This window comes from Poecilia latipinna, unplaced genomic scaffold (assembly GCF_001443285.1).
Source record: "Poecilia latipinna isolate Pla-1442-1.1 unplaced genomic scaffold, P_latipinna-1.0 Scaffold2259, whole genome shotgun sequence".
Lineage (NCBI taxonomy): Eukaryota > Metazoa > Chordata > Actinopteri > Cyprinodontiformes > Poeciliidae > Poecilia > Poecilia latipinna.
In genome coordinates, this window is record NW_015114875.1 from 24,671 (window position 1) to 39,721 (window position 15,051).

The 15,051-nt window shown below is 37.4% G+C and overlaps 1 long non-coding RNA gene across 1 annotated transcript in view; it reads left to right on the forward strand.

Annotated features, from left to right (window-relative positions):
* Positions 1–6: 6 nt before the first annotated feature.
* LOC106936993 (uncharacterized) overlaps positions 7–15,051 on the forward strand; it is a 23,376-nt gene continuing 8,331 nt past the window's right edge. The window contains exons 1-2 of the long non-coding RNA XR_001422286.1: positions 7–87; positions 3,353–3,365. This is a non-coding gene — a long non-coding RNA (uncharacterized LOC106936993). The remainder of the gene's footprint in view (positions 88–3,352; positions 3,366–15,051) is intronic.

Genomic DNA, 15,051 nt, shown 5'->3' on the forward strand with positions numbered 1-15,051 from the left:
AAAAGATGACTAGCTAATGTCAATACATCACCTTAAGCCTAACAAGTAGTCTGTAGGCTACCGATGTTGTTGTCTATGTTCAGGTACGTATTATATAGATATATGAGTGCATGACAAAACCTTTCAATGGCTGCTCTTGTCCTTAATAATAAAATGTCAATAAACCATGACGCATTCAGTAGAGACGTCTCCATGTACACATTAACTTAGAAGTATTTGACGTATACCAGAGTTAACTTCATCAGACATGGCATTCATTCGAAAGTTGGGGCATGGAGCAATGCAGAGCCACGCAGTAATCTGAACAGGAGCCTCAAACCTAGTTCGTACCAATTTCACAGCTGATTGCTATTCACCGGTTAATTCATAAACTGCCGACCGAACTACAGTTCCTATCTACCGGGTTCCTGTGTTTCCCTTGATGGGGCCGCGGTGCAAATAATCTGTCCTTCTTGACAGGAAGGCTGTTTTGTTTTATTGAAGTGGTTCTCCTGATTGAATTAGCATTTCAATTCAAGGCAGTTTTCAGTTGTGTTTATTTATGCTATGAGTGCCTATTCTCAATAAAGGTAATCTCGGGGTGCTACACAAGATACAGCCTGAATCAATCAAGTTTTCTGACAAAAAAAAAAAAAAGTAAATACACTAAATCAAATATTTCCTTCAGTCAGTCTTTCTGTGAGATGCTGTTTTAATCACAGACATGGAAGGCACAGGCTAATTCTTCATCCAAATTAAAACTTTTACCGGCAAAGAGTAAAAGCTCCACAACTCTTCCAACACCACTTTCTCAATCGGACTTTGCAGGGAATACCAAATGCAAGATGCTGTGGTGGGGAAAAAAAAGGCCAAAAACAATTGATCTCAGACAGACCTAATGGTTTCTCTAAAAGCAAGGAGATCCAACTGCAAAGGCTCATGCTAAACCTGTCCTGCAAGAGGTTTCTTTTTGTTAGAAGCAAAGCATTGCCATTATGTCTCTCCAGATATTTGGATCCGACTGTTCTGTAAATTGCCTTGAGATGTCATTTGGTGGGAATTAGCACTATATAAATACATTTAACTGGCTGAAACATCAGAGACAGTTGCATGTAATCCAAGGAGACCGAAGTCTAATTAATCTTCTTTGTTGAGAAGACCTTGAGATACCTTTGACAAAGAGGGGACACGGGCTCAATGATGTCTCTGTAGGACGACTCCAGTGTCTCAGCAGCCTGGCTGCCTGGATGTCTAGCTCTAGGAGAGTAAAAGTACAGCTCCCTGACAGTCACTTTGTGTCCTTGTGTCAGTCGGGACATGATGCCTATCAATACCTGGAAAGATACACTCTGTAAGAACAGGAGATAAAACCGAACTGATTAAACAGAGCTGACTGCCTCTACCTTTCACCAAATGACAACGTGATTGAAGACTTTAAATAGCAAATATGGAGCGTCAGAGTGAGATGATTTACTCCTTGGCTGTTTTTTTGTTTTTTTTTTCAGCAGTTTTTTTTCAGAGATAAAAGAAACCATAAGTTTCTGTGGGTATTGATCCAAAGGGAGACAAATAAAAATATAAATAAAAGAAAAAAGGAAAGAATAATGATAAGACGTTAAATAGTTGAAGCTCTATAAACATCCCGATGTTGTTTTGTTTTTGTTGCAAGGCGTGAAAAATTCAATTGTCCTCCGTCGTAATTAAAGTGTCATTGCAATCAATGTCAATGAATGACAGGAATCGCAGGAAAAGTTCTATCAAGTGCGTGTTTATATTGTTTTTTTTTGTTTTGTTTTTTTGTTTTTTCTGGGGACTAAAAATCCTGCCACCTAAACATTTCAGTAGTCCAAACTTATTCTAAGATCTAAAACCTGCCAGTTTCTACTTCCACCATGCTTCTTATTTTCTATTAGTAACAACTTCCTCCTTCCCAGGATGTTGTTCTTTTGGATGGTGGCTATTATAGGTTGTTTGGTGGGGGCGCTTGGGGTTATATGGTCCCTCATGCCCGCAGCTCTTATCCAAAGTGATTCCGACAGGCGCATTAAAATGCAAATTCATGTCTGTGCGCTCTTTGCCATTTTGTCACTTCTTTTCTCCTTGTGTGGCATGTTGAGGGGAGAGGAATTAGAGCGCTGGCCCTGGGGTTGAATATTCAAATGGCCACCTGATTTCCCAGCAGAGCAGCATGAGCCAGGTTTCCATTTACATAGGTCCGTTTTCCTCATTTACTGCCCATCAACGCTGACTGACTCAACCTCAACTATCCCTTGGACCATTTATAAAACTTTTAACTCGCACTGTGATACAGTCAAATAGTGGACTACCCACTTTCCATCAAAAAAGGCCCATTCACCAAATTTGAGACAGCTAAATAAGGGTATTAAAAAGTCATTATTAAAATAATCCTGTGGAAGCTCATTAGCACTACTGGTTCTAAAAGTTTGTCGGTAGAGGTCATTGGTTTCAAGTAGCACTGGAGGGGTTACATGGGGTTGAGAAGCCAATTAGATATAATTAATATTTAATACCAAGCTTGAGTACAATTGGATAATAAGGAATAAAGCGTATGATGAATTGGAGTGGACTGATGCTTCTTTTTTGACTGAGAAAAGAATGTTAGTCCTCTGAGAATAAGTTCTCCAGTTCAAAATACAAACGGTATAATGGTTGTAGTCCTACAAGCAAAGACATTTGAGAAAGAAATCAATTTGAAATTTACATTAACATGACTGCATATTTTGGAAACTTTATAATTTTGAAGGGTGAGGACATTTATTTTTTTTTAAATACATTTGATGGGACGTGCATCAGTATTCAACCTCATTTGATGTTTGCATGAGAGCATTTGGGTTGGGATCTGGACAGTGGTCGAGCATGTGGGCATATGGGGTAAAGACTGTCACTGCTAGTAACTTTTAACTAAGATTTACATTTTGATACAGTCAAAATTGTTATGAATTTTAAATCCTGGTCTGTTCATGTACTGTTTTTTACATGTCAATAGATACCGATGAACTGTAACATCTTACATTTTTGCCTCCATATGTTAAAGACAAATTCATTTTTGATAAGAAGATAATTTCTACTCGATATCCTTCAAAGAGTACTTTTCTTGGTCAACCATTTACTGTGTCTTTGTTCTCTTATCGTCCCCGAATCAGCCGTGGCAGATGGTTGTTCACGCTAAACCTGACAGAGGTTTCTTTCTGTGAAAAGTGACTCTTTTGTACTTTGGCCACATGTTTGCTAAGGATAATGGATTGGTGCTAAATCAACAATTCAAACGAATTAATTGGGATTTATTGATTTATTTTTTTAGTTAATTTTTCCTCAATGTCCCCTTTAAAGACAAATTCATTTTGATGAGGAGATACTTTCCTTTTGTAATCAATAGAAAAGTGCACCCCATATCAATCATTTAACTTTTGTTCACATATATCTCAATGTTCCAGCTTAGCAAATAGCCCAACCTCTTGCTTTCAGACAGTTTGTCACGCTTGTGGTGATTAAATAATAATAATTAAAAAAAAAAACCCTATGGTTTCTCATTAAAGGAGAGTACTCTATATGCTCTTACTTCTTCCTAGATAATTATTCTACTCATAAGTTTTTGATGTGGTTCATCTGTTTTTGTATGTAGTCAAATTTAGGAGAAGAGGAGCGAAACAATGCCTCAAAGCTAAAAACTAAAAGAAGACATGATTCATGTTTTGAGTTCCAGAAATGTTCACAATTCTTCTGAATTCGTCCACAGCTCAAGTTTTTAGTGACCAAAATTAATACTTACTTAATTAATAATTTCTAGTCAAAGCAGTGCTGTCTGTCTGCTCTGCCTATAAATCTGCACTGTTTTATATACACACACACACACACACACATATATATATATATATATATATATATATATATATATATATATATATATATATATATATATATATATATTACTGCAACACTTTACCTCACACTGTTTATCGTGTGTGCTCTGCATGTTAAACACATTCTTATACTAGCTTAACATGACAATAATGAGAGAAACGTCAAGGTGAAAGTTTAAACAAGATAAGAATGAAAAAAATATATATTTTTTCATTCTTTGTCAATTTTGTTGTATAATAATTGCACCCTAATGACTTTCGATCAAGATTCTATTGTACACAACAAAAAAGCATGTCCTCTGTATGCTTGTCTTGATTATACACATATCTTTCAATGACTGTATACTCTTATCCTCCATGTCTGAGCTGAATGGCTAATTACCTGTATAAGGTACACAGGGAGCAGTCGGCCACAGTCGCCACCTGTCAGCTGAAGAGCTTCCAAATGACAAACGCCTGCAGGGCTGTGCTGCCCAGGCTGAGTCTATGTTTTCCACTCTGTCGCCTTGCACTGCACCTCAGCATGGCAGCATCAACCTGGGGAGCAACTGTTGTCTTTACTAATTTACCCAAAATAGCTGCCTGCCTAAGGCTCTTCCATGCTGCCAGAGCTAGTGAAGAGCATCTGTTTTGAACTGCAGGGGCATGCGTAATCAGGCTGCATGGCTTCTCTGGGCATTAGTCTGGTTTGTTGGCTAGTAATAGGATATGACTGACTGTTACTGACAAATAACTCTTACTGAAAACACTGCCTATGACACGCAGAATCAGAAACAGTAGGAGTGCTTAAAGTTGACTTTTGCTGTTGCTTACTTTTACTTGGACTTTTAGGAGGTTATTCCTGGTCACCTGCAGCATCCTGCAGGTTTTTGGGCGCGCCTGGTGAAGATGTGGAAAAGGCCTATAAAATCAACTTTAACTGAACTTCACACAAAACAAATAAGGTAAAAATAACCTTAATTTTAGACATTTTAATTTGGCCAAAACTATTGGGGGGGGGGGAATGTAAGTGTAAAATGTAGTTTTAGGAACTTTTAATATAACAATCCATGACTCCCTGTCCTCTGTAGTCACACTGAGGACATGTTCTCCTGACGGATTGGTCAAGATGGAACATAATAGAAGAAAATGTAATTCAAGTGAGGCAGATTTGTTGTGTCAGGCGAGTCACAACAAATCTGCTGCAAAAGCAGCTACTTGCCTGCACTTTCTACAGTCAGAGCAGTCATTAAACAGTAACTGCAATTGTGACCATTTCAGTTTGGTTGCTGAGCGCTAAACTCATAAATCAGCTCATAACAGGGAAAAGTTACAATGTAGTTAACTGATTTTGGATTCCAGTGATTAACAGAGCAGCCAATGATTTCCTGGAGACAGAGCAGGGACTGAATTGATTAGTGGAGCTAAATTAAGACTTAATTGTGAGTTGTTAAATTCAGGAGCTTTTGCAGTGACTGACGCTGGTGGCTAATGAGACTGAGAAGGTGATGTTTGATTTGTTTTATAAGAGGCTTAGTGATATTATATTATATTATAGATATTGGGTTTTTGTCTTTTGGATAGGCTTTTTGGTGGAGACTTGTGCAACTCTCATCGAAGGTAGGTTCTCTGGGAAAGTATTGTCGGTCTGGAAACACTCCAAGAAATGACGAGGCAATTTGGGGGAACGTGCTAGGAGAGCAATTGTTAAAATAAAGAAACCTGTAGACTAGATTACAATCATCACAATATACAGTCAGGGAACTGCTGGAGAGGAATTTATACCTCAATCCTTGATGGCTGTGAGTTGTTTAGTCTTACTTTGCAGATTTGTAGGAATAAAGCAAAACAACTCTTTGGGGAAAAGCCCTTTCTGTCCCCCTATCACCATCTAGAATGGTTGGAAATGTGTGGTCGGTCAGATTTTATTTCTTTTTGACATTATAGACTGCACAACAAAAGTACATTCTGTAGCTACTGAAAACTTGTAAGACAAAAAGAAAGGTCACAAATCAGTATCTAGGATGGTGCAGGATGTGAGGCTTGATAGAGTGAATGGCATTTGAAACCTTTTGAAATAACTGAAAAGTTTAGCAAAAATAAATCGTCAGAAATGTGAAAGAGGTTAATCGCTAGATGCGTTAGCTTAAAAAGGATGTAATAAAAAATGTTTCCAACAAAGAAAATATTTTTGAATGTGCTCAATATTCGTGAAACGAGTTTTTACTCTTGTTTTGATGTGTCACTTTCTTGCTAAATGCAGAAAATTCTATCCGTTTCCCCAGCTAGATTTTGTTCCCTGGTCTTTTGCTGCTGTCGGCCAGTATGACTTAAAAGTATAAATATCCTTGGAGAAAAGACTGCTTTCAGTTTTCAAAAGCTTTCCATACCCATAAAGCTTGACTACAGGACATTCTGCAGCTTCAACCACCTACAAAAGGTTTAAGATTGGATGTTTTCAAAATATTTGGTCAAGTGTCATGGCTACACTCGAGCTGGAGAAAATCTGGTAGATAAACACATGGTATTTTATCATTTTAAGACGAAAAGGTATTTTTTTTTTGAGGATATTTCACTGGAAAGTAGTTTGGGTTAGCTGGGGAGGGAACAAAACAAAAAACAAAACAAAAAAAAACATGCTTTCTAAAGCTTTCTATAATGTTACCAAAGCATAGTGTTATTGTTTTGTAATACAATCTAATTGTATAATGTGAAGCAGATCTCAGATGAAACATAACAGCACTGAAACAAAATTATACCCCCATTACATCCATGAGAGGCATGGTTCATTTCAGCCCAGATGAGATGAGGGAAAACATCAGCACTTCAGAGAGACACTTTGGGGGAGAATTTGTTTAAACACAAATACATATCTAGCATGACTCAAACAACCCAGGTCTTTGAGACCCTGACCTGAGTGGCTAATGGGTACTAATGGCTACACATACAATCCAGTGCATGTTCTGCTGAGAGACTGAAGCGAAGTGACAGTGAGGGGATTTTGGAAGCACAATGATGGCAGAGGAAGGGTTTTTTTTTTTTTTTTCTCTTTAATGTGGCATCTGTCGCATAGTGCTGAGTTCCAGCTGGAACAGAGGGCTTCGAGCCGCAGGGGGGTTTGTGTTAAAAAAAAAAAAAAAATACTGCGGAGGTCACTTTCCACAGCTCCGCTTAACCAAATCACAAACCAGACTGCTGCGTGAACAACCTCACAAGTCATGCAGTCAGAATGGAAACTCAAGCAGAATAATAGAATCAACAATCACTGATGATAAAGAATTCAAGACACCCACAAACAGGTAAGTTTCGATTGACTTGCTGCCTTTATTAGAAATTAATAGCATAACAAAAGGGTTTGGGCGGATTTACTTTTGTGACAACGCACAGCGCCCGGAGATGCTGTTCCATATTTAAAACATTGTAGTGTGGCCTCATAAAGTGCTTAAGAAGCAAAGTTACTGTCAACAATTTGCACCCCTTATGCATAAACGTCAACACAACAGTTATACCTACTTTATTTTTGTAAGAAAACTTATGTAAGCATTTTGACGTGAACTTATCTGTTTGCATGATAGGTTGAGTCAGCGACAGGCAATATGAAATCAAAGATCCCGAGGTGCGTAGTGTGCAGAGTTTGTCAACTTTCTGCAGAGTTTATAACTACGTCCCTGTAATCTTTGTGTGGCCTTCAGATTAGTGATAGAACAATAATATGTCCAACTCTTAAATCACTAAGTGCAATGCTAAGCACCAGATGGTGTAAAAGCACGTCGCCTTTGGACTTCACATTGACTTTAACGTGTGACAGTTTAGTACAGGCGGAAACATTGCGTGGGTTTTCAGGGGATGGACCGTACCCCTTAGTTTCAGCTAAAGGAAGCAGAAATAAATGAATAAATGAGCTTGGTGTGGAAGAACTGCTCTTCACATAGTTCAACCATCACCTGTTTGAACTTATTTGGGATGGATCAGAGCAGAAATTGCAAGCCAGCCATTCCTATACAACACAAGTGGGTGACTTCAGAATGACATTTCTTGTCCAAAAAAGTCTAATAAGCATACTCTTTACCCTTGTGGATAACCTTCACAAAAGAGTTGGAGGTGTTACAGCTACAAAGGGTGTGCCAACAACATTAAAGCTGAAATATTAAAAATAATAAGTCACTCAAATTCATATTTGAATATAGCCAAGTGATCTAAAACCTTTGGCAATGTAAGGTCGCCATTGGCAATAAATAGCATTTGTATACAAGTTGTATTATGAAGAAGCTGGATTGTCTGACGTTGATGGCAGTGTGCATCCAGGAAGACGCAATGCAGAAAGTGCCGAAAAGGTTTTTGAGGAAAATATTGGTTTAATAATTTAATGGGATATTCACAAAGATTGTAGCAGGGCTGTTAAAGGAGAGAATTTTGGAGAGTTTGGGACAGAAAAGCCAAGTTTCAAGACATCGAAAATGTCTTGAAAGTTGCACTCCTCACAATGCCTTTCTTGTCAAAATTCTCCCAACCTAGACTTGCTGCTCAGCTCAGCTTTTCAGTTTCATCAACCAGCCAAACCACTTTTCTCACAGCAACATTCTCCTCCTTTGTGTGTCGTTTGCTCTATACGAACAGATTTCAATCTGCCGTTTTGTAATACCTTTTTCAGTTTGCTGAAATCTCCTAAAAGACTTTGGACTTTTTCTATGTGCAGCTTTCAAATGAGTAATGACATTGATCTCCTTCTCCAGTTTTATAACAGCCTTCTCCAAGGCTACTTTTGTTCTTTTTACCTTAGGCTTTTGCTGCTATTTTCTTTTTAGTCTACAGTTCTTTTCTGAACTCACAAGGCCGTTTTACCCCCAGTCCAGGCCGTACACGTAGTTATCAACTGTCAAGTTACTTGTTTGCCTAAACCCATAAGGGCATGGCAAACAATAGAAGACTGTGGAGACTTATTTCTTTTTGTGTGTGTGTGTGTGTGTGTACATCTGTCATGATAAAGTACAGAAAGCAAAAAAAAAACAAAAAAAAAAACGAGAGGAGTTGTCAAACATCTCCTGTTGGTTTGCCACGCCTGGTCGAGCTTCGGCAAAGAAATAATAATTTCACTGAAGGAAAAGGTTTGATTTCTGTCATTATATATACATTTTTGTAAATACAAGCTATTCTTGACCTGCTCACTTTTACTCCTACACTTTCACATGTCAGGCCTTTTACACAAAAAACTGAAAATTGCTCACAGTGTGTTTCACTTTTCATAAGAGAGATTTTCAGGGTCCATCTGATGCAATTTAGGGAATCTGGCCCAAATCAAAGAAAACATGGCCTTTGTTATTTTCAACCACACAGGCTACATCCAGTCCTTTTCACACCTGTGGTGTTCACACAGGGTTGTGCTTATGATAAATCCATCCGAGGTCGAAGTAAAGCGCACTTTGACCACAGACGCATGTCGAGCATCTGACAGACGACATTTGATGTGATGCAACACGGCGCTCCCGGTGTGCATACCCCTTGAAATGGTGACCCCAGGTGACCACCGGTGACCCGGTCCATGTCTTATTTGGCTCTGTTACAAAAACCATAACTTTTGAAAGCTCACCTGTGCAGGATCGGTATGCACATGGCTGCCATCACCAGATGGCCTAGCAAGGGGCTAATTTTGGGGACTTTTTAACAGAACTGCTTCACAAAAGAGGCTACAGATCACCCTGGAAAAATAATGAAGAAATCCCTACAAGTGTGTCTCAGACTGAAGGTGGCGTTCCACCAGTCCTCCCACATATTAACTAGAATGGAACCACTTGTAGGATACAGCACAGGGAAGAGGTCAAACTCCTTTCACCCCTTCAGAAAACTCACCTCTCAGAAGACTTTGCTGCTTTAATTAAATATCGAATAAACAGTCTTGCTCTCATGTCAGCTTTGAATTAGCAACAAGATATATACAAGCTCTAGTTAGAAAAAGGACAAGGGAAAAAAAAAAAAAAGGTTTCAGCCCTGAGCTACTCATGCTTTATTTAATCTGAAGTGAAATCAGTCTTCAGATGAGAGTTGTAAACAAGTTTCTTTGGGGAATTTATCTCATTTAATCTGGTAATTTCAATCAGGGCACAAGCTATTTTACAATAAATTTAAGAACAAGCATTCTTGGTGGGGTGAAATGAGGATGCTGGCCCAAATCAAGTCGATCTTTAATGTTAACACATTTCAACAGGATTTGCATTTCTGTTTTGTTTTTGTCTCGTTTGTTGATTTTTTATTTTTTTTTTGCCATGCATCTTGCTCTGTGAAACAACGTCATACTGATATTCTAAAACCACCACACACTTTATTTTATACACCTTATTGACAGCTAATTTAACATGAATAATTAGCGAGGCATCAACTCAATGCATTTAGGCAACTCAATTTCATAACATTTCATAACACACAATCTCACAAAGCTCAAATCATGAGTTCACTGTACTTAAGTATCCATCACAGTCATTAGAAGTAAATCTTATACAATAGAAATGTGTTATTAGATGTGGTGGATGTGCAGCTAACAAAATGGCAGCAACTATGTAATGCTATGTCTACCACCTTGTTGAATCTAGGCCACAAACACTTAATGCTGCGCTGGATGCAAACAGAGTCCTACCTCGCACAAAGTGTGCATAATAAAGTGTTTCTAAGAGGATTATAATTCTGTTTGTGAAAAAGAAACATAACCGAGCATCACAATATTCAAGGGTCCCAGTAGATTTACAACAAATAATAAAAAAAAAATAATAAATAAACGGCAAATTCTTATTTTTGCAAGGCACAAAGCATTAACATGAGAAAATTACAGCTTTCTGTGCAATCCGACTTTTATGATGCTCTTTCAAAAATGTCATTGATGACACCCGGTTATTTTCGAGAACAAAGACAGCCAATGAAGGGAGAGAAAGGGATTTTTCTTCTTCAAACGGATAAATGCCTTTAGCATATTGTTCCTTAGCGCTACATGGCTACTTTTTGTGTCGTTCTTGTCGGCTGAAGGAAAGCGATCGCTGAGAATTGGCCTCGGAAGCACCATTAAAGTGCCTGTTAAAATGACAGTGAATTATGCTGACAAAGTAAGTGCTGCAAAGGCCTTCAGCCAAAAGACGGAACTTTGCCTTCCCACTTATTTTAGAAGAACAGATCTTACTCCTTTAGAAATCCCTTGGGTGACGAAGAGAACCGGTCTTGGAAAAGGGAGGGGGGGGGGGGCAATGCAGAAAAAGCACAGCGTTTCATCTTCTGGAGAACCATTTCGACGCTAATGATACACCTGGTGTATTGCTTCCATCCTGTCCCACTGACCCTGAATTGCTCTGATCAAGCCGCGAGAAAACAGAGCGTTGCTTCGGATCTGTTTGTTTGCTGGAAGGTGAGAATAAACGAAGCTGCACGAGAGACTTGCAAGGGCATCTTCAAATCCTTTCAGCACAACCGAAAACTTTTTACTCGCTTCTTCCCATAAAATATAAATACTGCATCAATTGTCAGTATTTTCAGTGCATGTGCCCTTAAGCAACACATTGCGGTAAGGTTAATTTTGTATGAGGTGGCTTAATTTTGTATTTGTTTTTGTTACAAGCTTAGATGCAGTATTTGCTATGGGTAACAAAACATCACAATTTGGTGCATAATTGTGAAGTTGAATGAAAATGATGCATGAATCTAAAAGTTAACTATAAATGCGACAAAAATATTGTACTAGCTAGTGTTTCTTAAGAGCGTGTGCAATGAGTTACTAATAAAAAGATATATTTTTTTATATATGTTAACAGATTCAGACACAAAAGGACTGTATTCATAAAATTAAGGAGAGCTACATATATGTTGTTTTTCTTTTTTAAATCTCTTACAAATAAAGGTCTAATTTACAAAATTATTCTCAACTCTGTTCTTGTACCTAATAAATGTCTTTGGTTGGACGTTTTTTTACATTGATGTTCTGATAACTGAAACAAGATTGTGTCAAAAAAATGACAGATATTGTCCTTCTCTTCGACACAGAATGAAAAGCAAAGTCACAAACGAATGAGCAAACAAGCCACCAAAAAAAGACAACCATTTTTTTTTTTTTCCTTCAGCAGAGTGAAAAGGAAGAATTCAATACTTTGACAGCATGGAGAATAAATCTGCTCCTGAGTCTGCTTGTATGGCCGCGGTTACTACTGTATCTCCGCCGCAGCCTGTTCATCCTGTTTCCCAGATGGTAGCTGGGTAAACAGCTTTGGCCGTCTCTGGATATTGTCTTTCTTTTTCTTCTTTTTTTTTTTCAATCCTTCAGTCCACAGAGCCTAAAGAACCCAACTCACTGTTACATGCTTTCAAAAACAAAGGCAACTTTTTTTTTAGAGTTTCAATAACTGTTAGAGCTTCAGTGCCTCCCTAAAGAATCTGTTATTTTCCACAAATTGTCATATTGATAGTACAAAATCATGCATATTCCTCAACTGGAAAAAAAAGAAAAAGAAAAAGAAAACATGATTTTGAAATTTTACAAACAGAACCCTGAAAACTTCGGCACTCTTTCGACACAATAAATCAAACTTCTTAAATGTAATGTTTCATAGCAGAAATCCTCAACAGCAGCTTTGATCCATATGGTTCCTCAAGCAAATGATGATAAATGAGTAGGAAAGGCTATGCCGTAAAATCCGTTTGATTTTCTTATATGATTGCCTGTCTTGAGAGTAATTATAAGCCATAAATAATTATGTTGTAAAGGTTCAGTAATATTTAATTGACATCAGATTGAAAAAGGGTCATTATTACGGCAACAGAAGCTCAGTGTTGCTGAAAATTGTGATTAAAGCTTATTAATGGCAAAGCTTGTCAATGAAATATGAATGAGCATCGCAGGAAAGGTGCTGGAATGCACACAACTGAGCAGGCTGTAAAGTATTTAGTATTTTGCAAGTAAGTTTATTTATAGCTGATGAGCACTGAAGTAAACTGCAATTTGCTGGCAAGTACTATAATGAGTTTGGCATAAGAACCTTTTACAATTTAAAATAATATTGTGCAGCTGAAATTGTTAAAGAAAAAAAAAAAACAATTATTCAGCCATGTGCACACTGAATTGAGTTCTTATATTCCACATGTGTTCAAAAATAAATAATAAAAGGCTTAGGGTAGGGTTAGGGTTTAGGCATGTTCCAATAAAAATGTCACAATAAACGTATTGATTATCTCTTTAGGGACGTTTCCATTCACTTTCACTGTACCTTCAAAAAAGAAAGTTACATAAAAAGAAGAAGAAAATATAACATTTGTAAAACTCCTTCCTCAGTATCAAAAATCTGATTACACAGACATTTTAATAATTTAGTTTTGGTTTTACATCTAGTTTTTTTTGTTTGTTTGTTTGTTTTATGAACATGTTATGAACCCATACTGTTGATGGAGAGTGTGAACAGCTTTGTTTGATTAAAAAAAAAAAATAACGTGAAGTTTATTTCAATCAATCAATCAATCAATCAATCAATTTTTATTTGTATAGCACATTTCAGCAGCAAGGCATTTCAAAGTGCTTTACATGATTAAAATAAAAACAGCATGTAAAAAACAGTGAGAAAGAGATTTTAAAAAAACATCATTAAAATGTAAACAGTGAGAAAGAGAAATAAAAAGCTGTAGAACTTTAGTTGAGAAGCCGTCAACTGGGACTCCAACCCTTTGGACTTTAGTCAAAATACCGTTTGATAAAGACTCTAACCTCTCTGACTTTAGTCAAAACTTTATAGAAAACGTGTTTGTTTGTAACCATCACAGGAACAAAAATGAAAAACTCAGCCAAACAATTTAATTACAATAAAAGCACACTAGTTTCTGAGTTTCTTTGTCTTTGCGATTCAGTATTTTTCATCAGCTATGGAGACGCAACTGAAACGTACAAACACCAAACAAAATGAGTTGTCTCCTTTACTCAATAACTGAAATTATATTAATATGATTTGGTGTGAAACGTGCATATCTACCACGGAGCAAAAGCAAAAAGTAAAAAAAAAAAAAAAAAACTCATAAAGGTTGATGCAGCTGGTGAGACACTGTAATTATCTGCAGGGAGATTAGTTCCGGAGTGATATATGTTTAAAGTCCATTCTGAAAAGAAGAAGCCATTAGTCCAAAGGCAATATAAGCAACTAGATTCCCATTGGCAACTGCACTCAGGAACAAATTATAATATTATTATTGGAAACTATTGGAAAATAGAACTGAAGTATGATAGAGGTCTTTAAATTTAAAGAGAGCCAGGAAGAAGCAGTGGTTACTTTGATTTGTCATCACCTTCTAATGCCCAATGAGAATAGGAAGACTAGTTCATGTGCTTTGTGTGGGGGCTGCACTGAATTTTATCCCACCCCAGGATGTAGCTGATTTCATGGATTTCATCTTGGTAGGTGGAGGCTGAACCAGGGGCACAATTCCTGCAAAAATCGTAAAAAGTATTGCATCAACATCTTAAGCCATCAGTCAGGAAGCAAAAGTGTGGGCACCAATGGGTTGGACAAATAGAAAACCACCCCAAACATATTGCCAATCTAGCTACAAAGTGGCTGACAGACAACAGAGTTAACGTTTTTTGTGTGAATATCACAAAGCCCCAATTTCAGGAAAATTGTACATTTGAGAGCAAAGGCCTCAAAGATGTCTGCAAGCACTGCGGCTTCCCCTTGGTTAACATTATCTGAGGTGCTGCTCCAGAGAACCAAAGATGTTGAGAGCGCTGCGTAAAATTAGCATGAAATGAGCAGCGTCGAAGCTAAGCATGCACAAATCAGGAACAGGGTTGCAAATAGAAACAAAGAAACAAACACTTCCACGTGACTCAACAAATCACCCACACTTCTAAAAACTAGAAACAACCACATCTGCTGAAAATTACCAAAAAGTGACAAGGAACATGTCTAAAGTGGTACAAAAAAATCTGATGAAGCAAATCATGAACAGCTTTTCTTTTTAAATGCCAGTCTCCTCTCCTGCTGTTGAAACATAATTGAAAGGTTTGAAAGCAGTGCTTATTCCCTTCGCAGGTCGCAGAACTAGCAGCAAAACCACCTGTTAAATTCATTTAGCCGATTTTTATTTCCAAATGAAAATCCATTTAAAACAGCAGTTTGCAAGAGATAAAGAGATACACAAACATGTTTCTTTATATATATATATATATATATATATATATATATATATATATATATATATA